The sequence below is a fragment of the Schistocerca piceifrons genome, chromosome 6, assembly GCF_021461385.2.
Source record: "Schistocerca piceifrons isolate TAMUIC-IGC-003096 chromosome 6, iqSchPice1.1, whole genome shotgun sequence".
NCBI lineage: Eukaryota > Metazoa > Arthropoda > Insecta > Orthoptera > Acrididae > Schistocerca > Schistocerca piceifrons.
Genome location: NC_060143.1, coordinates 154,802,150 through 154,828,079, shown reverse-complemented (window position 1 = coordinate 154,828,079; position 25,930 = coordinate 154,802,150).

The following is a 25,930-nucleotide window of genomic DNA, read 5'->3' as shown; positions in this document are numbered from 1 at the left end:
CCATACTAAGAATAGAAACCTCTGCTTTTAGAAAGCGTAGCTACCTGTTTCGACATTGGTCCTACTGTTCTCTAGCAGACAGGCTTGTCTGCTGCCATCAAGCATGCAACTACAAATATATTTGCCAATTCATCCTCTCACACAGAAGGGAAGGGGGATGACAGTATCTTATCATATACAGTATATAAAAGAAAGCGGATGTAGGTTCCGTATGAGACTCTGTGACATGAATTACATATGAACTGTGTTTTAAAGTGTAGTAGTGTGACAGATCGTTCTTGTTTCTGTGTAAAAGTAACATGTTCCACTGCTCAGTCTCCTCCCAGATAGTCAGAAACACCACAGTAAATTTAGAAGAGGAATTTATGCCGTAAATGACAACATATTTAAGAAATTAACATGAAAGGAAGCCAACAAGGACCTTTCAAATCCCCAACGCTCCGGGAAAAGACTGCGCAGGGAATTTTCTGGCCATGCTAGGACATTCCCAAGGATGCTTCTCACATCCAACTTAAACCAAAAATGTAAAGAAAAGGCAAAAGGTCACCAGCTACTTGATAAAACACAATAATTTCAACACATCTTTAGAATCTACCAATTTCAAAGAGAAAAAACAATCTGTGACACCTATTTAAAAGATAGTGTAGACCTAAATCGGTCAGCAAGTGAAAACAATGCTTCCTGTGTCATTAATATGAAAACAATTTCTGGTTGTTACCGTTATGGAGTTCACCAGTATTTGCTCATTGCAAGAGCCAACTGATCACAGGAAAATTTATGACTGTTTATTAACAACTAAAATTTATGAATATAGCATAGGTGCCACAGCAGTTAAAAAAAACATAACAATAACATCAGTATTATAAAGCAGAACATTACAATGCACAATCCGCAAAAGCAAAAAAAAAAAAAAGATAAGAGAAAAACGTGTTTTACAAAGTGGTTATCGCAAAAAAATTCTATATCTTTTAAAACTAATAATTTGTAGTATTAAAATAACTTTGTGGCACAAGTTTAATCACTCTACTATATTTCAGTTAGTTAGCAAACAACGATCACTGTGTCATTATACTGAAACTACAATTAATTATGTGATTGTTACCCTTAAGGGTTTCCTCACTATAAATATGCCCCATGCAAAGGCTAATCGATCGCAGTCCAATGAGAATGAACAGCTATCTGACTGATAAACGAAGCAATGCCACAGGAATGAATTTACAAAACAAAACATCACAAATCTAATACATCACACAAAAACTAACATTGAAAAATAAAACAGCTCTGAAAGTAGAGTAGTCAACGTCTAAAAAAATACCAATAAATAAAACGCCTGCAAAATACAATATTCAGTCTAATAAAAAAAAAACACTAATAAATAGAACCCCTGCAAAATACACGATCAAAGTTTCTCTGAAAGAACACATATATATGCATTTGACTAAGAACCGTATAATTACTGTTCACTGGCACACTCAGTAGTTCCACTGTTCCGAGGTAAAATATGAGAAGGCGGGGGGGGGGGGGGGGGGAGGGGTTGTCGCCGCAGCTGTCAGTATGGATTTTTGTCCATCTGTTGCATGCAATCCCACCGTCTCTGAAATCTCATGAAGTTTCTCTTGGTGGCCCGTGTCACGTACATCTCGAATTGGTTCCATGTTTGTGTTGTCAAATTCGTGCGGTATCTTCGTTTAACACGCCAGGTTGATATTCCTGTGGAAAGATTACTCTTAAATGCTCTTTTTTGCCGATAGGCGTCGTTGACGTCTGCAAGTTTCTCTGGACAGTACCTGTCAAAAGGCTCCACGCCGCTTTATCCCCTGTCTTTTGTCGTTTCACCGCGGCCGTCTCGTCACGGTCCCGTGCGTGTGGTCCCGTTGCCAGCAGATGAATTTCCGCACGGTGGACTGCTCAGCCATCTCAGGTCGTCGCCTCCACTGAGGGTCGCACTGGTGCGGCCGGCCATTAGCTCCAGGTGCAAGGAAAGTGTTTGTCATATACCCTTCTTTTGTGGTCGACCGCGCTCCCGAAGTGGCCCGGTTGTCAGTGTGTCCTGCTGGGAAACCCCCCTGTTTACAACTATCCCTCCTCCTCGCTGCTCCCGCTGTCTCGTAAGAGTTTAACCGGTTTGCTTTCACGTTCTCAACTGCATTCACAGAAATTGTTCATCATAGTTATGTAATTACAAAATGTCATACATAATACCACTTAGTATTGTCTTTCACAATTTTTAAGAACAAAAGTGAGACTTAATTTTTTTTAATAAAAAAGTTAGATGAATCGGCAATATAAAAATAAAAGTTAAATGACTTGACAATATGAAAAATAAAAGTGAAATGACTTGATAGTATAAAAATAAAAATTAAATGAACTGACAATATAATACCTAAATCCACATCACCAATGTGGTTCACTTGCGTTTTAAGAAATCAAATGCTACTTATTAATTCACTGAAATGAATAGAATTATGCCTTGTGGACGTATCGGTCAGGACAGCATAGGGTTCACATGTTACTTACAAACACACACACACACACACACACACACACACACACACACATACACACCGGTTGTCTATACTACAAACTAACTACCCATAAACGTGTATTACTCAAAATTCTACTTCAATCCACTACTAGTTAATACAACAAGCTACTTCAATGCTACTTCAACACAGTGTTTTTATAACACTACATCATTGTTCTAATTCTTCCTCTTCTTGACGCTTGCGGCATATGTCTTGTCACATGATAAATATGGAGAATCTTTCCTTAAACACACACACAGTAAAAAGAATAATGGTTATTTTCACGCCAAAACATTTATACCAGTTGACACACCTGATAAGAGACTCGCAATTATACATTTATCATACTCATATGTTTATACATAAAACAGTAAGACAATTTCATCTAAAATTACGTTATCACAAGAATTAGTCACACAGATGACTCTGAGAAGGGTAAAAATATTTTCATTATACAGGTTATACTACATTCTCTTACCCATTTCGTTCCTTCTTTAAGTTACCTTTCGCTTCCAAATCAGTTATATCGCCCGTGGTGGTTATTGTGGATTCATTTCTCATGAATGGCAAAATTGTGGTCTCCTCTTTTCTGTAAAACAGTCTCATTTTAACATATTGAACTTACAACAGACACAAAAGATCTATTCCTCCTGTAGTTTAAATGGCAAATGTTTTGCTTCATCCTTATTACATTAAACCAAGCTTTCCTTCGGTCCCATAATCAAAATTATTTAATCTTCCTCTAGCTTCAAGAGGAAAATTTTTTCAGTTCAACTCATATAGGCTGCAGTGCATCCCGCACCAGCGAAAACAGTAAGCTATAATGCTTACAGCATCAACAAAACATATAAACGTCGTTTTTCTAGGGCAATTATTACCGCAGAATAATTTTTCACGCTCTGGCTCAACATCAATCAAGACTACAGGAAGGATCCATATTTCTGTTCCATTCGCCATTTGCTGAAAAACTGCTCGTATTTTACTACCACAATAATACTGCAGGGCCACGTAAATTACACAAACCACAATTCTTCTTTCACCTTGAAGGTAATCAATATACTGACGAAATCCACAGACAGCACTTTACATACTCCGCTATAAAGAACAAAAAAGACATATATCATCAATATTAACATATCATCGCATATTGGGAAGCCAATGGTTAAACAATCGTATTATTGCATCCTGTTTTCAAGATTCTAAACTTACTCATTCCTTTCTCAGAGTTCTCCTATTTTAAAATATTCGTACAGCACGCATACCATAGTAAGAGATCCTCATTTATACTGACAGATATAGGATAGTAATAGATAGATAGTAGCAGTCAAAGCAGAAAATCGGAAACAAGGCTACTAACAGCTGGGGACCTGGGTTTGCCAGACCCATAATACCCACAGATCGGATATTCCCCTGAGTTTTGCATTAATTCAACACAGATCTTGCTTCTCTCAGGAGCGACTGTTTTCAGTTTACACAAAAAAACCATAAACAGCATTTCACTCGTTCACAAAGAAACCCTTTATCATCACATTTGAACCAACCTAAATCCTAATTGCACAAGGAAAGAAAAAAAACTAAAAACATCACTTTAATCAATCACATAGAAACATTTTTATCATTATTTTTACCAACATATTATTCAAAATGCATTTATCACAAATGTAAACTAATCAATTGTTTCTCTTCACCGTCCTCTCTACTCCTCACTGTCCTTCCTACTCAGTGTATGGTTTTACGTTTGACACATGGTGTAGCCCTTTCGATTTCTTCGATCGAAGAGTTTCAACTTCTATGGCGTTTTCATGGGGAATCTTCCTTATCCGATACGGGCCGTTAAAGAGATAAAAAAATTTCTTGCAGACACCTGACCGTTTGTTAGACAGCTTGTGTGATCTGATAAGAACTTTTTGTCCTACATGAAACACTGTTTTTCTCACGTTTTTCTTATACACTTTGACTCTGGCTTCTGCTGCACGCTTGATGTTGCGTAAAGCTAAGTCAACAATTTCGTTCTGGCATAGTCTCCGCTCTAGTGACCAAGGCACCACCTCTTTGATTTTGCTCAGGGGCTCCTTGTTTTTTAGCACAGTGATGGGTGGAAGCTTTGTTGACGTATTAGGCAACTCATTAATTATGTTCTGAAATCCTTTTAGGTGTGTGTCCCCCCATCGGTGATCACGACTGCAGTATAACCTACACAATTTTCCTAATTCACGCATAATACGCTTGCTGGGGTTCCAGCTGGGGTGAAATAGAGATGTATATATAGGTTTAATTCTTCTCCTTCGAAGCATCCGCTGCCAGTATTGCGATCTAAATTGTGGTCCATTATCCGAGATAACCCTTTTCACACGCCCAATTTCATGCAGAAACTGCTTTGCAAATGCAGTTGCCACGGCCCTTCCTGTGGCTCGCCTCAACGGAGTCAGACACACATTCTTAGAGGTTAGCTCCACCGCTACAAAACATATGCAAAACCTGCTTTAGACCGTATTAGAGGCCCAAATAGATCCACGGCCGCGAGGTCACAAAGTTTGCTTGGTATTATCGGGTGCAATGATGCAGCATACGTCACTGTGTCCGCCTTTGCTTGCTGACAAGGTCCGCACACTCTAAGTACACAACGAATACGCCGTAGCAAGTTATTAAAATAGCATGTCTCCTTCAGTTTTTCACAACATTTCTGTGCTCCGAAGTGACCATAACTCAAATGTATGTACCATATAATTTTGTTTACGAGTTCCTCCGGAATCACCAACACCCATCTGGAGATGTCCGGGGCTCGTTTCTTGAATAGTATTCTATTGCGCACTAAGTAGTACTGGCGTATTCCTACATTCTCCTTGTCCTCCCACTTCTTCTTTATATCTTTCAATACTGCGTCCTTATCCTGTTCGTCCGCTATACTCCCTAAAGAGGTGGTAACAAAGTTCTCGAACGCTACATTCTGTGCGATGCGCGATAAAGCGTTAGCAATTACATTTTTCTGTCCCGGGATCTATCCTACAGTGAAATTCTATTCCTGTAGGTATAGTGCTCAGCGTCCTAGTCTCCCATGCGTGATTTTTGTGCTCATAAGAAACTGGAGTGCACGATGGTCAGTGTACACCCTGGTGGTCCTTCCAAATAAGAAATACCTAAATTTTGAGAATGCCCAAACTATCGCGAGTGCTTCGAGTTCTGTCATGGAATAACTTTTTTCACATTGAGAGAGCACCCTGCTCCCAAACGAGATTGTTTTCCAAGTTGTAATATCATCATTTCCTTCCGTTTGAAACAGTACCGCACCTAATACTGACAACAAACTGTCGGTCATTAAACAGAATTCTTGAGTCTGGTCGGGATGCACGAGGATGGGAGACTCTACCAATGCCTTTTTCAATTTATAAAATTCATCCTGTGCCTCTTGATCCCAAACCCACAAAGCATTCTTCCCTGTTAGTCCACATAGACGGGGTGTACCAAGTACACTAAAATTTATGAATCGCTTATAAAAATTACACAGGCCTAAGAATGCTCGCAACTGTTTTTTATTTGTCGGCATTGCACACTCCGCTATCGCCGCAATTTTCTCCGGGTCAGGTTGTATTTCATTTGCTGAGACAATATGGCCTAAGAATTCTATGTTCTCTCGTCCGAACTGTGACTTATCTAAGTTGACTGTTACACCTGCCTTCTCCCACGACTTTTCCGCAATTAATATGTCATCCACGTAAATTGTCACTCGCTGTTTCAAATGATCAGGCAAAATGCTATTTAATCCCCTTATAAAAGTAGCTGATGAGACGTTTAGTCCGAACGGGAGACGCCGGAACTGGAAACAATTTCCATAACACAGGAACGCTGTATACAATCTGCAAGATGGGTGTAGCACGATTTGCCAAAAACTCAAACGGAGGTCGACAGATGATAGTACCTTACCCCCATGGAAACGTTGTAAGAGTTCCTCAAGGCTCTCAGACCTGTCCGTTTCCGACATAATAATTGTCTTTATCTGTCTCGAGTCTAGTACCAAACGAATCGAATTGTCGCGTTTTGGTACGACAAGCAAGGGTGAGTTGTACGAGCTTACTGCCCGCTCAATTATTCCTTGTTCTAACATCGTGTTTATTTCCTTCTCCACCTGGGCTTTATACGCCACGGGAATAGGGTATAGTCTAACAGAAAACTTCTGATGGTCACGTACTCTGAATTGGTAAGTAAAACCCTTAATCGACCCCGGAGTCTCAGAAAATACCCGTTCTTGATTCCTAATCAGGCAATACAATTTCTCCTTTTCTCTGTCCGTGGTTCTGACACCCGCGATGCTCTTTCTCAGTGCATCAGCAAAAACAACATGTTTCTCCTGCTCACCAGACTTAGAGCACAACTCACTTACATAGTTCACGAGTTCCAGTCTGGTTTGCGACTCGGTTTGGGCCTGAAATTTTAGGCAACGAATTTCTGACTCGGTACGTAATATGCATTCATCAAATACTAAATTAATTGGCTGATCCCCAACTTGAACTGTCTTTACTCCTGCACCCATGTCAATTACTGCATGGTGGGCATTCATGAAGTCATTTCCTAAACTAATTGCCACATTCAGCATTGGGAGCACAAAGAAGTTGTACTCAAACTCTCTTCCCTGGCAGGTAAAATTAAGCCGAGTCTGCCTTCGGATTTCTACGCTCTTACCGTAGATTGCGCCCTTCACCTTTATTCCTCGCACTTGAAAAACGGGCCAAGTCCCAGTCCCTTCGCATTTTTGAAATGCTGCCTCGCTCACTATGGAGAAAGGGCTTCCAGTGTAAATGACACACTTAAAACATATTTCGTTTACTGCAACTGTCACGACTGGATTAATTCCCGAAATATTAGCACTCGTAGTTTCTTGCAACAAATCCTCTCTGAGATCTTCCCTCTCTATATACCGTATGCATACATTTGCCATGTCGCTCATTTGTTCCGATTGGGCGCCTTCTGCGCTGATCGTTTGTCATTGTCGGTTTTTTCATTTCCATTTGCTGGATTATGTCTAGGGATAGCCGGCCGAATTTCAACATCATGAAGTGCTCCGCCTACAGTCCTATTCCCCCGTTTTCACCGTAGTATCGATTCTGGTTGCCGTAACAGTTGCGTTCACGATCCTGTTCACGTCCTCGATCATTTCCGTTGTTCCACCTGTGTTCGCGACTGTTACCCCAGTTTCTATACGGCCGGTCCAGATTATTGTTCCGTTCGCGTCGCGACGACCAGTCACGCCGTTGATTAGTTCTACGACCACGACTTCGGTCGCGCTGCTGTGCCCCGTAATAACTTTGTGCCTGATGAGGCGGACATTCAGCTGTATTATATTCCAACTCTTGGAGAAGTGTCTTAAACGTTTCCACGTCCTCTTTGCATCGTACCGTAAGAATGACGTGGCGCAAGTGCATCAGCAATTTGGCGATGCATATCCAAAATAGTTCCGCAGCCCCGTATGGGTGGTATAGAAATTGATTTGCCTGCAGCATGTGGTGGAATAGGCGTGCTGTGCTGCCGAAACCAGACTGATTCAAATTTGGCAGCATAATTTTGCCATGTTTGACCCTATCTTGTGCCGCTTCTGACCAATAGGCGGACAGAAAGGCTTGTCGAAACTCCCGAGTGGAGTTGCAGTGACGCGCTGCCGACCTTATGCGAATCGCCGGTTCGCCTTCCAAATAGCCACACATATATTCTATCTTATGTGAACTTGCCCAGTCTGGGGGAAGACAGAACTCAAATTACTCGAGCCATGCTTGTGGATGTATTCCTTTTTGCGAATTTCGAAATATCTCAAACATTCTTACCGTAAGGAAATGTTTGAAATCAAATCCCCGCATTTCCTCCCGGCGAGGACCTTGAATGTTTCTATATTTCTCATGTCTGCCCCTCAAAATACATTCCTTCCTGTCGACAAAATCTCCCTCGTGGAAGGAGTCCCTCTCTGCACTGTTCGTACAGCTATTTTTGTGCTATTGGCGAGTTCGGAATCACACCCCATGCGGATTTCCAGATGCACCACGTGTTCTTGTAATCCGCCTGTTACAGCTCTGTGCCACCTGTTCACTTCGAACTGTCCCTTCTGAAATCTAAGAAGTGAACGCACTTCTTTGGTCTCTACGACCGCTACCAATGTAGAATTGTTACCGCTCTCCGTCACCTTCATCGTGCCTACGATGTCCGCTAATGCCGCAATCTTGTCATGTACTTGTCTGTTGTCCTCTGCCCAAGTCTGCTTCAATTACTCTACTTGCTGTTCGAGTGCGTGAATCGCTTGACCGATGACCGCTACTGTGTTGATAACGGACGCAGAAAAATGCGTTTCCGCCTCCTGGACCCTCGAGAGTACCTGGTGGTATTCCCTTTGGCATTCTTCTCTCAGCGCTTGGAAATTCCTAAGTAGCTATTCTTCGCTCTCTTTCGATTCCGCATCGCGACTCCGCTTGCCCTGTTCTAAGGCTTGCAGACGGTCATCGATTTGTTCAAATGTACGACCTATTTCTTTCAGAATATCACTTTTTATTTCACTTGCCAGATTGTTTATTCTTTGTGAGATATCATCGGACACTCCCTGCATCGACTTGTCGACTTTATTTGTCTGCTGGATTAGTTTTTCATCTATTTGTTCGCCTAGCTCGCGGATCGATTTTTCAGATGATTCTTTTTGTTCTCGGAACGATCTATCTGATTTCTCTGCGTTTTCTTTATTGTGTTGCAATAAGGCTTTCATGAGTTCAGCCAAATCAATTTGATTAGTAGCAGGCAAATTAATTTCTGGCTCTGTTGTGAACCCATTTGTCCTGTTTTGCATTTTGTCTGAAGTATTCCCCATTGCATTTTCGGAACCGTCCGATGCGTTAATATTTGAAATCAAATTATCCCCTTGGTCCATGTTGCTTAAGTTGTTGGACTGCCTACTTTTAGCTTGGTTACGTGTCTGCATTAGTTCAATTTATACCTGGTACGCAACACACTAATCACAATAAATGTATCCCCCAAAAATTACGACAGTTCCACGAAAGGTACCCAACCTAGTACGGACTTTTTCACTCGCAAAACAAATTTTTATCTTTGATTGAAGCAGTGCAATTTGCAAGCGAGAATAGGAAATGTTGATAGGCGTCATTGAAGTCTGCCAGTTTCTCTGGACAGTATGTGTCAAAAGGCTCCACACCCCTTGTGTTGTTACATTCCTGGGCTATCCTCAATTGGCTCGCCGGTTTGATATTCCTGGGCAAGGATGGCTCTTCTTTGTGCCACCATTAGCTACCAGAGAACATCGAACTGTGTTTTACTCTCGCTTGACAATGGGCTTCCGCCAAAAAATGTTGATAGTCATCGTTGACATGTGCAGGTTTCTCAGAACAGTACCTGTCAAAAGGCCCCACGCCCCTTTATCCCCTGTCTTCTGTCGTTTCACCATGGCCGTCTTGTCACGGTTACGTGCGTGCGGTGCATTTCCAAAAGATGGATTTACGCGTGGTGGACCACTCGACCATCTCAGGTCATCGCCTCCATGAAGGGTCGCACTGGTGTGGCTGACCATTATCTCCGGGTGCAAGGGAAAGTGTTTCCCCCATACCCTTCTTTTTTTGTCGACCACGGTCCCAAAGTGGTCCGGTTGACAGTGTGTCTTGCTAGGAAACCCGCCTGCTTACAACTAGTCCTCCTCCTCACTGCTTCCGCTGTCTCGCAAGAGTTTAACCGGTTCACTTTCATGTTCGCAACTGCATTCACAGAAATTGTTAACCATAGTTATGTGATTACGAAATGTTATACATAATACCGCTTTGAATTGTCTTTCACAATTTTAAGGAACAAAAGTGAGACTGAACTTTTCTTTAATTAAAAAGTTACATGAATCGACAGTATAAAAATAAAGGTTAAATGACTTGACAATATAAAAAAAAATAAAAGTGAAATGGCTAGACAGTATGAAAATAAAAATTATATGAACTGACAATATAATATCTAAATCCACATCACTAATGTGGGAGCCAGGTCAGTCTGTCCGTGGCGAGCATCAGAAGTGGAAAGATCTCTGGCTAAGCGCGTGTCTGCTAAGTCTGTAGGACAATGGAGTTCTTAAGTTCAGCCTAACTGAAAATTTAATCACCTTTATTTCAGGTTTAGCTCTATAATATCTAATGTTATCTTAAATTGAAACCTAGTGTATTTCGTGTGTGAAGTTCATCATATCTTCCGGTAGTTGCTTTGTCACTACTTTGTGAGTAAAGTGGAACCACGTGTTGATCAGTAACTCTAACTAAGATCATCAATCTTAAATCCGGATGTACGTGAGATTATAACGTCTCGTCTAGACAATATTTTTCAATATAGCAACTTTTCTTTATGTTCAACCAACTTGGAGTGTACTTTGTGAGACCAGTGCCACATGCTTATACATTTGTTTGACCCATCATGTTAATAGTAAGACGATAGTAACCAGTTCGAGGTTTTTGTTTTGTAAATTGCTTTTCGATCTAATTTATTTTAATTATCAAAATTATTGTGGAGTTACACTCTTTGTGTAAACCAAGTTGACCACATGAAACATGTGGTGTAATCATCAAAGTAGCGCTCAGCTATTCTTCTTGGGAAGATTTCGCAGAGAGTTAGTATGAATTTAGTATACCAGTGCGTGGCAATTACATGACGGACAGGATTGCGCTATGAACGTAACTTCTTTGGATGCAAATTGAATTGGTTGGTTGTGGTTAATTTCCTCTTGCATACCTTTCAACGTTCTTCATGTGTTATTTTATGAATGCAGTGTTGTATGCAGTCTCCCAATCTTGGCTCCATATTTGATGTGTTCCGTAAGATTACAAACTCACATTTTCACAATCTAAATAAGGCACCGGTTTAGTTTCTGAATCTAGTTTAATAAGCTGAAATTTCAATGATCAATGTTAAAATAAATTTCCAAATATAAACTGATTTATTTATTTTTATTTAAATTCTCTATATATATATATATATATATATATATATATATATATATATATATATATATATATATATCACCAGTTGTTGTATGTCTATTAAAAGATTATAATTAATGTTAGTCTGGTTGGGAATTTGGTAAGCTAGACTAGATACCTGGCGAAACAGTTGCTCAGTAATGCAAGGTAAACTTCCCCAGACAGCTCACAGCTTTTAACCCACTTTAATGGTCTTGAATATCAGCACCACCTACACCTCAAATTAATGCAACAACATTTCATTGCTATTAACCTGTTGGGTCAAACAATTGTATAGGCACGTGGTACTGGTCTCACAAAGGATACCCCACGTGGGTTGAACATAAAGAAAAGTTGCTATATTGAAAAATATTGTCAAGACGAGACATTATAATCTCACGCACATTCGCATTTAAGATTGATGATCTTAGAGTTACTGATGAACACGTGGTTCCACTTTACTCACAAAGTAGTGACAAAGTAACTACTGGAAGATATTCTGAACTTCACACTCGAAATACACTGCGTTGCAATTTAAGATAACATTAGATCCAAACCTGAAATAAAGGTGATTAAATTTTCAGTTAGGCTGAACTTAAGAAATGCTGACACACGCTTAACCGGAGATCTTACCACTTCAGACGTTCGCCGTGGACAGACTGTCCTGGCCCGGTACCGAGCGTGCTTAACAGATACTAACGGAAGTGATCACAGAGGCAGCTTCCTATACCAACATGACATGGGACGGACAGGACCATACTAAGAATAGAAACCTCTCTGCTTTTAGAAAGCATAGCTAGCTGTTTAGACGTTGGTCCTACTGTTCTCTAGCAGACAGGCTTGTCTGCTACCATCAAACATGTAACTAGAGATACATTTGCTCACTCATCCTTTGACACAGAAGGGAAGGGGATGACAGCATCTTATCATATACAGTATATAAAAGGAAGCGGATGTAGGTTCCGTATGAGACTGTTTGACATGATTTACATATAAATGTGTTGTAAAGTGTGGCAGTGTGACAGATCGTTCTTGTTTATGTGTGAAAGTAAAACGTTACACTGCTCAGTCTCCTCCCAGGTAGTCAGAAACAACACAGTAAATTTAGAAGATGAATTTATGCCGTAAATGACAACATATGTAAGAAATTAACATGAAAGGAATCCAACAGAGACCTTTCAATATATATATATATATATATATATATATATATATATATATATATATATATATATATATATATATATCCAACCTTTCAGCCAGTGTTCGTTTAGATCACTGTTGCTAAGCGTATCTGACGTCATGTTTGTCTCGGAACACTTTCTCAGATTGTATGATCCTACTCCCGAAATGTCGGATCTTGTCCCTTCTAAGGTTGCACAACATTGCGTCCTATGATTCCTACACTAATGCTCCCCGCTGACGCTTCCTTGTCAAATGTACATATAGCCTGACTGCTACTGAGCATTTCCGATTGCAGAAATATGCGTAATTCTTGGCTCAAACACGCGAAGGGAATGCACATATGCTTTACAAATGCCATGGAGATCTGGCAATAGTCCGCCGGATGGCCGAGCGGTTCTAGGCGCTTCAGTGTGGAACCGCGCGACCGCTACGGTCGCAGGTTCGAATCCTGCCTTGGGCATGGATGTGTGTGATGTCCTTAGGTTACTTAGGTTTAAATAGTTCTAATTTCTAGGGGACTGATAACCACAGATGTTAAGTCCCATAGTGCTCAGAGCCATTTGAACCATTCGATCTGGCAATATTTCCGTTATATATGTAATTATATTACATCACTGAATCTGAAATCAGATACTGGACTGTAAAGCGTTCTCAGGCGCAGATAGAGACTCAGATCACAATTCAGCTGTGAGGAAGTTTAAGAGACTGGTCAGGAAGAATCAATGTGCAGAGAAGTGGAAAACGGAGGGATATGCTTGAAGTTCTCTGAGGTTATTGAAACTACAATAAGGAATAACACATTAAGCAGTTCAGTTGACGAGGCACGGACGTTTCTAGAAAGGGTAATCAAGGAAGTAGGAAAGAAAGGCATAGGTACAACGAAGGCAACACAAAAAACGCTTGAGTTAATCGATGAAAGAAGGAAGTACATAAATGTTCCGTAAAACTCCACTATACAGAGACGCAAGTCAACAGGTAGCGCAGGGAAGCTAGGTGAAATGTTTCCATTAGGTGCTGCAGTTGCGCGTCCGCACAGACGTGTCGAGCGCGCCCTTGAGGTCGCCTTCTCCGTTTACTTGCGCTAACAGTCATCCCCGCGGACTGCTGTCTGTGCCTGAGCACTTCGCTCGGTCGATCTTGCCTAGTGCTGAGTATTTCTGGAGCCAGGGTGGTCGTGACTGTCTGGTAGTCTGAATGTTATCACCGGCGTTACAGAGAAACTCATTGTATCAGGATAGCTTTAAATCTGGGCTTGAATTGCTCGACAGACATAATGTGCACGGAAACTGCTTATGCTGCTAACATGTAATTCCTCAATTAACCGCTTTCTCTCATTTGCAGTTAGTTCATGCGAATTATCATAAGGTCTCCGTTTACATCTGAGCTTTATTTGACATACTGATATTTAATTATCAGGCCGGCTGCTGTGGCCGTGCGCTTCTAGGCGCTACAGTGTGGAACCGTGTGACCGCTACTGTCGCAGGTTCGATCCTGCCACGGGCATGGATGTTTGTGTTGTCCTTAGGTTAGTTGGTTTCAAGTAGTTCTATGTTCTAGGGACTGATGACCACAGCAGTTAAGTCCCATAGTGCTCAGAGCCATTTGAACCATTTTTTTTAATTATCAGGTTTTTATACGTAACTTACGATGTAAACTTTGGAGAATCCGGAAAGATCAAAGTTGTCGTTCGTCTGTACTAGCGAAATAATTCACCCGCAGACAACTTTCGAGGGAAGCGTCTCGATGCCGAGAGACACTTTCGAAGGTAATCACCATACTTCGAGCTCCTTAAACCAATAAATTATCCGTAGGAAAACTTCAAAACCAAATTGTCAATGTTTTTGAATTATTTGTATGTTGTCGTTGTTGTGGTCTTCAGTCCTGAGACTGGTTTGATGCAGCTCTCCATGCTACTCTGTCCTGTGCAAGCCTCTTCATCTCCCAGTACCTACTGCAACCTACATCCTTCTGAATCTGCTTAGTGTATTCATCTCTTGGCCTCCCCCTACGATTTTTACCCTCCACGCTAAATTGGTGATCTCTTGATGCCTCAGAACATGTCCTACCAACCGATCCCTTCTTCTGGTCAAGTTGTGCCACAAACTTCTCTTCTCCCCAATCCTATTCAATACTTCCTCATTAGTTATGTGGTCTACCCATCTAATCTTCAGCATTCTTCTGTAGCACCACATTTCGAAAGCTTCTATTCTCTTCTTCTCCAAACTATTTATCGTCCAAGTTTCACTTCCATACATGGCTACACTCCATACAAATACTTTCAGATATGACTTCCTGACACTTAAATCTATACTCGATGTTAACAAATTTCTCTTCTTCAGAAACTATTTCCTTGCCATTGCCAGTCTACATTTTATATCCTCTCTACTTCGACCATCATCAGTTATTTTGCTCCCCAAATAGCAAAACTCCTTTACTACGGTAAGTGTCTCATTTCCTAATCTAATTCCCACAGCATCACCCGACTTAATTCGACTACATTCCATTATCCTCGTTTTGCTCTTGTTGATGTTCATCTTATATCGTCCTTTCAAGACACTGTCCATTCCATTCAACTGCTCTTCCAACTCCTTTGCTGTCTCTGATCGAATTACAATGTCATCGGCGAACCTCAAAGTTTTTATTTCTTCTCCATGGATTTTAATACCTACTCAGAATTTTTCTTTTGTTCCCTTTACTGCTTGCTCAATATACAGATTGAATAACATCGGGGAGAGACTACAACCCTGTCTTACTCCCTTCCCAACCACAGCTTCCCTTTCATGTCCCTCGACTCTTATAACTGCCATCTGGTTTCTGTACAAATTGTAAATAGCCTGCCGCTCCCTGTATTTTACCCCTGCCACCTTCAGAATTTGAAAGAGAGTATTCCAATCAACATTGTCAAAAGCTTTCTCTAAGTCTACAAATGCTAGAAACGTAGGTTTGTCTTTCCTTAATCTTTCTTCTAAGATAAGTCGTAAGGTCAGAGTTGCCTCACGTGTTCCAGTGTTTCTACGGAATCCAAACTGATCTTCCCCAAGGTCGGCTTCTACTAGTTTTTCCATTCGTCTGTAAAGAATTCGTGTTAGTATTTTGCAGTCGCGACTTATTAAGCTGATAGTTCGGTAATTTTCACATCTGTCAACACCTGCTTTCTTTGGGATTTGAATTATTATATTCTTCTTGAAGTCTGAGGGTATTTCGCCTGTTTCATAGATCTTGCTCACCAGATGGTAGAGTTTTGTCAGGACTGGCTCTCCCAAGGCCGTCAGTAGTTGCAATGGAATGTTGTCTACTCTCTGGGCCTTGTTTCGACTCATGTCTTTCAGAGCTCTGTCAAACTCTTCACGCAGTATCGCATCTCCCATTTCATCTTCATCTACATCCTCTTCCATTTCCATAATATTGTCCTCAAGTACATCGCCCTTGTACAGACCCTCTATATACTCCTTCCACCTTTGTGCTTTCCCTTCTTTGCTTAGAACTGGGTTTCCATCTGAGCTCTTGATACTCATACAAGTCGTTCTCTTATCTCCAAAGGTCTCTTTAATTTTCCTGTAGGCAGTATCTATCTTACCCCTAGTGAGATAAGTCTCTACATCCTTACACTTGTCCGCTAGCCATCCCTGCTTAGCCATTTTGCACTTCCTGTCGAGCTCAATTTTGAGACGTTTGTATTTCTTTTTGCCTGCTTCATTTACTGCATTTTCATATTTTCTCCTTTCATCAATTAAATTCAATATTTCTTCTGTTACCCAGGGATTTCTACTAGTCCTCGTCTTTTTACCTACTTGATCCTCTGCTGCCTTCACTACTTCATCCCTCAAAGCTACCCATTCTTCTTCCACTGTATTTCTTTCCCTCATTCCTGTCAATTGGTCCCTTATGCTCACCCTGAAACTCTATACAACCTCTGGTTCTTTCAGTTTATCCAGGTCCCGTCTCCTTAAATTCCCACCGTTTTGCAGTTTCTTCAGTTTTAATCTACAGGTCATAACCAATAGATTGTGGTCAGAGTCCACATCTGCCCCTGGAAATGTCTTACAATTTAAAACCTGGTTTCTAAATCTCTGTTTTACCATTATATAATCTATCTGATACCTTTTAGTATCTCCAGGGTTCTTCCATGTATACAACCTTCTATCTTGATTCTTAAACCAAGTGTTAGCTATGATTAAGTTGTGCTCTGTGCAAAATTCTGTCAGGCGGCTTCCTCTTTCATTTCTTAGCCCCAATCCATATTCACCTACTACCTTTCCTTCTCTCCCTTTTCCTATTTATTATTTGTATACGGGATTCAATTGTTACGACACAGGCCGGCCGCGGTGGTCTTGCGGTTCTAGGCGCGCAGTCCGGAACCGTGCGATTGCTACGGTCGCAGGTTCGAATCCTGCCTCGGGCATGGATGTGTGATGTCCTTAGGTTAGTTAGGTTTAAGTAGTTCTAAGTTCTAGGGGACTGATGGCCACAGCAGTTGAGTCCAATAGTGCTCAGAGCCATTTGAACCATTTGTTGTGACACAGTAGAAATAAACGTTGATGTATAACTTGATTAAGTATTCTTTAAGGAAATACTAAAGTCATGTTTAATTCCCAGTAACTTTGTCTGCTTCGGAAACGGGCGAGTATGTGAAACTAATAATCTATATAGGGTTATTAAAAATAAAGTTAAACTCTCAAATCGCTGTAGAAATAACACCACTGGGCAGGATGACGTAAAATTCCAACGGAATATTATCAGAGAAGAGGGAAAACGTATGACAGAATAAAAATAAATATTTAATAAAGGTCGACTACAAATGACATATGAATTATCCAACAATGCCTAACGTGTACGTTTGACGTTAAACAAACTGTACTACTCAGTGTGCCGGGGTGTACAGGTGTTATACTGTTAGTTACGTAAGCCCATCCACCACGTCAAGGTCAAACCACACCGTACGGGAAAAATCAGTTTTTAATTGCCCTGAGACCAAAAACCACATAAAAAGCATTACTAAAAATCAAATTGGATTATTAATTCCAGTGTGACTGGCGCAAAACGTGTTCAATATGCTGTCCACCGTTTCCCGAAACAGCATGTTCCACAACTGATCGACGTGTTTCCTGGGTTACCTTCAGAATGTGTTGCGCAGTGAGTGCCTTCAATGCAGCTAAGTTTTAAATCGGAACACTGAACACAACATCTTTCAGATAGCCCAACAGCCAGAAGTCACACGGATTAAGATCACGTGATCGGGACGGCCAGGCAATACGGAAATGGCCGCTGATAATTGTAGCATTTCTGAAATAGCGCTTCAGCAGCTGCTTAATTGGATTTTCAATGATCAGAGGTGCGCTATCTTGCATAAGAATGATCCTATCCACACAACCACGCTGTTGAAGAGCTGGAATGACGTGGTTGCGCAAAAGACACACGTACCGCTTGCCAGTGACGGTACAGGTAACAGGACCAGGAGCAACTGTCACTTCGAAAAAATATGGACCTGTGATAAATGATGCCGTTAACCCGCACGACACAGTGACCTTTTCAGGATGAAGTGGTACGGCTGATTTGCTTGTGGATTTTTCGTTGCCTATATTCGACAATTCTGTATATATTGACATATCCTGTGACATGGAAGTGGGCTTTGTCTGTCCCAAAAACCTTCGACGGCCAATCATTGTCTGCTTCCCTGCGAGCAAGAAATTCTAAAGCAAAGGTCTCTCATGCTGGTGACCGCAGTTCGCGGTCTAGTGGCTAGCCGTGCTGCCTCTGGGTCACGGAGGCCCCAGTTCAATTCCCGGCCGGCTGGGTTGGGGATATCCTATGCATGGGGTCTGTGTGTTGTCCTCATCATTTCATCGTCCTCCTCCTCCTCATCATCATCATCATTCATAGAAGTCGGTAGACTGGATTGAGTTAAAATTGGACTGTGTAAAAATTGGGACTTCGTATGGGCGCTGACGACAGCGCTGCTTAGCGCCCCCCCCCCCCCCCCAATATTGTCATCATCTCTTGCTAGCAGGTGAACAGGAAGCAACTCATTGACATGGATAATTTTGAATGGATAGCAGAGTAGGATGTTTCGTAGGATCTTACGCACCGTGCTTACGGGTATTTTCAGTGTTCGGGTAATTCTGCATATACAACACATTTGCTCACGAGACTCGTTTCCTCCTGCAATGGCTGTGGCCACTGCTTCCACTGACATCAAACCAGTTCGTTTCCTCCGTCTACCAGGATGCACATCTCAAGAACCGTATTTTCGAATTTCCGAATCATTTTCTCCAGATCCATGGCAGTCACTTTTTTTTTCCTTTATTGAGTTCCGACTCCCTCAGAGGGGTCGGGCTGTCAGCAGTTTAGTAAGCTGCTCTTCTGACTACAGAATAGTTAAAAACATAATAAGAAGATAATACACAATAACAACAGAAGATAAAAACGATGACTTTAGGAAACTGTAAAATGGCTGAAAGTAGTTGAAGTTAAAATATAAAAACAAAGGGCTGGTGATGCTAATTAAGACACACAGGAAGTAGACACTTACAATGGTAGACAGACAATTATAAAACGCAGCGACAGTGTGCCTTCTGTTCACAAGAGATAAAAAATTACACCTAGAGACAGAATGGTTTCTGTTCGCAACATGTAAGAAAGGGCGTGCACATCACTGAAAACTTAGTTAAGCACTAAGAGTAAACAGGAAAATGATACACCACAGCCTAAGGCAGATGGGGGGAAGGATGGGGGGAGGACCTGGACATTTGAGGGGAAAGAAAGGGGGAGGAGAGGAAAAAGCAAAAGTGGCGGGTAGCTGATGGAGGGAGAGAGCACATAAATTGGGGAGGTGGACGAGACGGCAGTCATCTTCTTTTTTCCTTTATTGAATTTCGATTCCCCCCAGATGGGGGTGGGGGTTGCTGGCAGCAGCGTAATACACCGCTCTGCAGCCTACAGATAACGTTAGAAATCATAGTGAGGAGACACAACAATAAAAAGAGGTGATAAAACGGCAACTGGTACATGGTGAGAAAGTGGTGATGCTGATTGCTGATTAAAAACACTTAGGAAATAGACAGGCACAATTAAAAAACAAGGAGACAGTCTGGTTTCTATTCGCAGCACTTTAAAAAGGGGGTGCACAACACTGAACACTTACGGAAAACACTGCACTATAGAGAATGAAGGCATATGTGTATGGGGAGGAGGACCTGGACGGATGAGGAGGAGAAGGAAAGGCGGACAACCAATGGAGGGAGAGGGTGCAGAAAAATGGGGGAAGCAGGGCAGATGCAAAAAGGAGTGCGGAAAACAGTTAAAGGGAAAGAAAAAGAACTCGAGGGGAGAATATGGAGTTCACATGTGGGTAGGTGGAGAAAAAACCAGATAGAAGATGGGGGGAGACAGTCATCTTTTTTCTTCTTTATTGTTATTTAATTCCTCAATGAGGACGCCCGGCAGCGGCCTACATACGCCGCTCTTCGGCCAAGAGACACAACAGATACACAGAGAGGAGAGAGAAACATATGAAAAGCCTGGTAATACATGATGAACTTATTCACAATATATTAGAAGTCGTTCAGTGGAAGGCACTGTACATAAAGGGCATCACCACGTGGACAGAAAAAGACTTCCAGCTACAGATGCGGACGTAGGAGCACCCTGATGAAAACACTGTGGTACACAACAGAGAAACACTGACACATAGAGATACTGGTGATGATCATTGGCGAAGAACTCACACACTAATGAAAGAGGGGAGGCTGCCTGCAGAGTGGTAGGAGTGGTGGAGCCAGTGGGAGAGAAGAAGGGAGTGGGAGGGGAGAGGGGAGTGGAGGGATACGTGTGGAAGTCCAGGGAGGGGGAAGGGAGAGAGGGAGGAGGGATAGGAAGGGAGGAGGGAGAGAAGGGAAAGAGGGTGCCCTGGGGAAAAACACAGGAGGGGGAAGTGGAGGATCAAAACTGATAGTAGGGGTAGATGGAGGAGACGATGGCATCATCTGGGAGGGGGAGTTGGTGGAAGCCTCCTTGGGCAAAGATATTGAATGTGGTAAGTTGACCTATGGTCTAGGGGTAGCGTCTTTGATTCATAATCAAAACGTCTTCCGTCCTGGATTCGATCCCCGCCACTGCCTAAATTTTGATAAATAATCAGCATTGGCAGCCGAAGACTTCCGGCATAAGAAGTCAGCCTCATTCTGCCAACGGCCTTGTCAAAGAGGGCGGAGGAGCGGATAGAGGTTCAGGGCAATCTCTTATCCTAGGGGTGGGAAATTGCCCCTAAAGGCAGAAGAATCAGCAATGATCAACGACATGAGAATGCAGAAGGCAATGGAAACCACTGCGTTAAAGACACATAACGTGTATCCACAGGACATGTGGCCTGTAATTGGTCATGACGATCTCTCCATTGGCAAAAGATTCCGGAATAGTCCCCCATTCGGATCTCCGGGAGGGGACTGCCAAGGGGTAGGTTACCATGAGAAAAAGATTGAATAATCAACGAAAGGATAACGTTCTACGAGCCGGGGCGTGGAATGTCAAAAGCTTGAACGTGGTAGGGAAACTAGAAAATCTGAAAAGGGAAATACAAAGGCTCAATCTAGTTATAGTAGGGGTCAGTGAAGTGAAGTGGAAGGAGGACAAGGATTTCTGTTCACATGAGTATCGGGTAATATCAACAGCAGCAGAAAATGATATAACAGGTGTAGGACTAGTTCTGCATAGAACCTCCTCATTCCTTACCTTATCAGTCCACCTAATTTTCAACATTCGTCTATAGCACCACATCTCAAATGCTTCGATTCTCTTCTGTTCCGGTTTTCCCACAGTCCACGTTTCACTACCATACAATGCTGACCTCCAGACTTACATCCTCAGAAATTTCTTCGTCAAATTAAGGCCGGTATTTGATATTAGTAGACTTCTTTTGGCCAGAAATGCCTCTTTTGCCATAGCAAGTCTGCTTTTGATGTCCTCCTTGCTCCGTCTGTCATTGGTTATTTTACTGCCTAGGTAGCAGAATTCCTTAACTTCATTGACTTCGTGACCATCAATCCTGATGTTAAGTTTCTCGCTGTTCTCATTTCTGCTACTTCTTATTACCTTCGTCTTCCTCTGATTTACTCTCAAACTATACTGTGTACTCATTAGACTGTTCATTCCGTTCAGCAGATCATTTAATTCTTCTTCACTTTCGCTCAGGATAGCAATGTCATCAGCGAATCGTATCATTGATATCCTTTCACCTTGTATTTTAATTCCACTCCTTAACCTTTATTTTATTTCCATCATTGCTTCCTCGATGTACAGATTGAAGAGTAGGGGTGAAAGGCTACAGCCTTGTCTTACACCCTTCTTAATACGAGCACTTCGTTCTTGATCGTCCACTCTTATTATTCCCTCTTGGTTGTTGTACATATTGTATATGACCCGTCTCTCCCTATAGCTTACCCCTATTTTTTTCAGATTCTCGAACAGCTTGCACCATTTTATAGTGTCGAACGCTTTTTCCAGGTCGACAAATCCTATGACAGCGTCTTGATTTTTCTTTAGCCTTGCTTCCATTATTAGCCGTAACGTCAGAATTGCCTCTCTCGTCCCTTTACTTTTCCTAAAGCCAAACTGATCGTCACCTAGCGCATTCTCAATTTTCTTTTCCATTCTTCTGTATTTTATTCTTGTAAGCAGATTCGATGCATGAGCTGTTAAGCTGATTGTGCGATAATTCTCGCACTTGTCAGCTCTTGCCGTCTTCGGAATTGTGTGGATGATGCTTTTCAGAAAGTTAGATGGTATGTCGCCAGACTCATATATTCTACACACCAACGTGAATAGTCGTTTTGTTGCCACTTCCCCCAATGATTTTAGTAATTCTGATGGAATGTTATCTGTCCCTTCTACCTTATTTGACCGTAAGTCCTCCAAAGCTCTTTTAAATTCCGATTCTAATACTGGATCCCCTATTTCTTCAAAATCGACTCCTGTTTGTTCTTCTATCACATCAGACAAATATTCACCCTCATAGACGCTTTCAATGTATTCTATCCCCCTATCTGCTCTCTCCTCTGCATTTAACAGTGGAATTCCCGTTGCACTCTTAATGTTACCACCGTTGCTTTTAATGTCACCTAAGATTGTTTTGACTTTCCTCTATGCTGAGTCTGTCCTTCCGACAATCATAACTTTTTCGATGTCTTCACATTTTTCCTGCAGCCATTTCGTCTTAGCTTCCCCGCAGTTCCTATTTATTTCATTCTTGAGCGACTTATATTTCTGTATTCCTGATTTTCCCGGAACATGTATGTACTTCCTCCTTTCATCAATCAACTGAAGTATTTCTTCTGTTACCCATGGTTTCTTCGCAGCTACCTTCTTTGTACATATGTTTCCCTTTCCAACTTCTGTGATGGCCCTTTTTAGAGAAGTCCATTCCTCTTCAACTGTATTGCCTACTTCGCTATTCCTTATTGCTGTATCTATAGCGTTAGAGAACTTCAAACCTATCTCGTCATTCCTTAGTACTTCCGTATCCCACTTCTTTACGTATTGATTCTTCCTGACTAATGTCTTGAACTTCAGCCTACTCTTCATCACTACTATATTGTGATCTGAGTCTATATCCGCTCCTGGGTACGCCTTGCAATCCAGTATCTGATTTCGGATCAAGTTACAGGAAGTGTAAAGGTTTCGTATCTATTAAAGGAAGAGGAGGAGGTGTGGGAAAGGAATTAAGTTGTAGAGGGTCCACTTGGGGGGAGGGAGGCGGATGTGATAGCAGAGGTGGAGCTCATGAGTTCCAGGATTTGAAAGGACTTGTAGAAGGTAGGAGGAGCAGAGATCCAGGCGGGATGGGTATAACAGAAGGTGGGGCAGATGAGGGATTTGTAGGTGTGGAGGATTGTGGAGGGATCCAGACCCTATGTGTGGCCAGAAAGGAGCTTGAGGAGGCAGAGGCAGGAGTGTGGCTAGGCTTGGATTGTTCAGAGTTGGTGGGTCCAGGAGAGGCGACAGTCAAGGGTGATACCAAGGTACTTGAGTGTGAGGGTGAGGTTAATAGGATGGCCATAGATGATGAGATAAATATCAAGGAGGCAGAAGGAAGGGGTGGTTATGCCTACTGTGATCACCTGGGTTTTGGAAGGATTGGCCTTGAGCAGCCACTGGTTACACCAAGTGGTGAACTGGTCAAGATGTGATTGGAGAATGTTAAAATGGTTAAATGGCTCTGAGCACTATGGGACTCAACTGCTGAGGTCATTAGTCCCCTAGAACTTAGAACTAGTAAAACCTAACTAACCTAAGGACATCACAAACATCCATGCCTGAGGCAGGATTCGAACCTGCGACCGTAGCGGTCTTGCGGTTCCAGACTGCAGCGCCTTCAACCGCACGGCCACTTCGGCCGGCTTGGAGAATGTGTTGGGAGTATTGCAGGGTGAGGGCGAGGGCAAGGAAGGCGGTGTCATCCGCATATTGGAGAATGTGTAAGGGGGCTGAACACGGTGGCATGTCTGCTGTGTAAAGAAGGTAGAGAAGAACAGAGAGGTTGGAACCTTGGGGCACACCAGCAGAGGGGTGGAAGGTATAGGAAACCGTGTTATGGATGGTGACATAGGAAGTACGGTGAGAAAGGATGGAGGCGATCAGATGGACATAGTTAATAGGAAGGGTGAAGGTTTGGAGCTTGAAGAAGAGACTGGAATGCCATACACGTTCATAGGTGCACTCAAGGTTGAGAAAGAGGAAGATGGCAGAGCAACAGGAATTTAACTGTTCAGAGAGGAGGTGAGTGAGGTGAAGGAGAAGGTCATCGGTAGAGGGAAGGAAGCAGTGCTGGTGGAGGTTCTGGTGGATGCATTGGGTGAAGATGGATTCCACTACCTTGCTGAAGACCAAGGTCAGGCTGATGGGAAGGTAGAGGAGACAGCAGATGGCTGTCTGTCGGGTTTGAGGAACATCAGGATCCCAAAGGTTTTCCACAGGTTGGGGTAGAAGCTGGTGAACAAGCCAACATTATATAGTTATGCCAGGATGAAGAGGAAGGCGGCGGGAGCTTCACAGAAGTGATGGTACGTAACAGTGTCCTGATTGGGAGCGGTGTTGCATTTTGTGTGGTGTAGCTATGATATCTTTAGTGGTGATCGGGGTGTTGAATTCAGTGTGTGTAATGTTGTCCTAGTACTGGAAGCCAGGGGTGAGTGGAGTGGCAGAGGTGTCAGTTCAATCACAGACACCAGGGAAGAGGCATTAATCAAACTGGGGATCATCAGGGCTGTTAAAGATATCAGAGAGGTAGGAAGCAAAATGGTTGGCCTTGCTAAGGTTATCAGGAAAGGGGAAGTCATCATGGAGGAGAGAGATTTAGACCCGGTAAGGCGGCGGAAGTCTGACCAGTACATAGATGAGTTAATAGGCAGGGTTGCATTAAGGCGGGTGAATGTCTGTCACCTGTCCTGGTGTTTCTTGGCAGTGAGCAAGTTTCGTACAGGGTTGTTGGAGTTGCCGGTGGTGTTGTAGTGTGTCCCACTCCAGTGTGTGAAGGAATGCATGGTATAGATGGTGGGATTCACGAAGGAGGAAGACGGCCTGTGGGGGTGAGGTGGGGGGGGGGTGCAGGTGGATGGCGACGGTAGGGATTTGTGCCTCGATGGCCTCAAACAAGGTCTGCTGGAGAAAGGAGGCAGCATGGGCAATGTCATCAGGATGGTGGTTGGTGAGGGAGTGGTTATCGATCTGGGTAGTGAGGGTATCGTGGTAGGCATTCCAGTTGGCACAGGAAGTGTCAAAGATATATTTCTGGGAGGGTTGATGCGAGGGTCTGGGTGGGGGCAACGACCGTCTGATATGGTGAGGAGGACAGGGAGGCTCGAGTACGTCCACTGTGATGCAGCCGAGGAAGTTGGGGGAGGCCAAGACGATATCAGGAGTGGTATTGGATTTGGGGTGGGTATGTTGGGGAATGTGAAGGAGGTCACGTTGGAGGGGGGTGAGGAACCAATGCCAATGCCTTAGCTGGGTGGCGGAACTACTACGGATGTTAAGGTTGGTGGCAAACATGTAGGAGGAGAATGTATGGTCAATGTGGGAAAGGAAGTGGATGGGAACACACGCAGAGGGCCAGACATGGATGGTGGCACAGATAACGGTAAGGCTTGGGAACAAGAGAATGGGTTATCAGGTGTTCAATAGGGTCGGGTAGGAGGGGTTGGAGCTGAACAAGGATCTGGTGGTGGTGGTGGCCAATGGCTATCTCACTACCCCCTATCG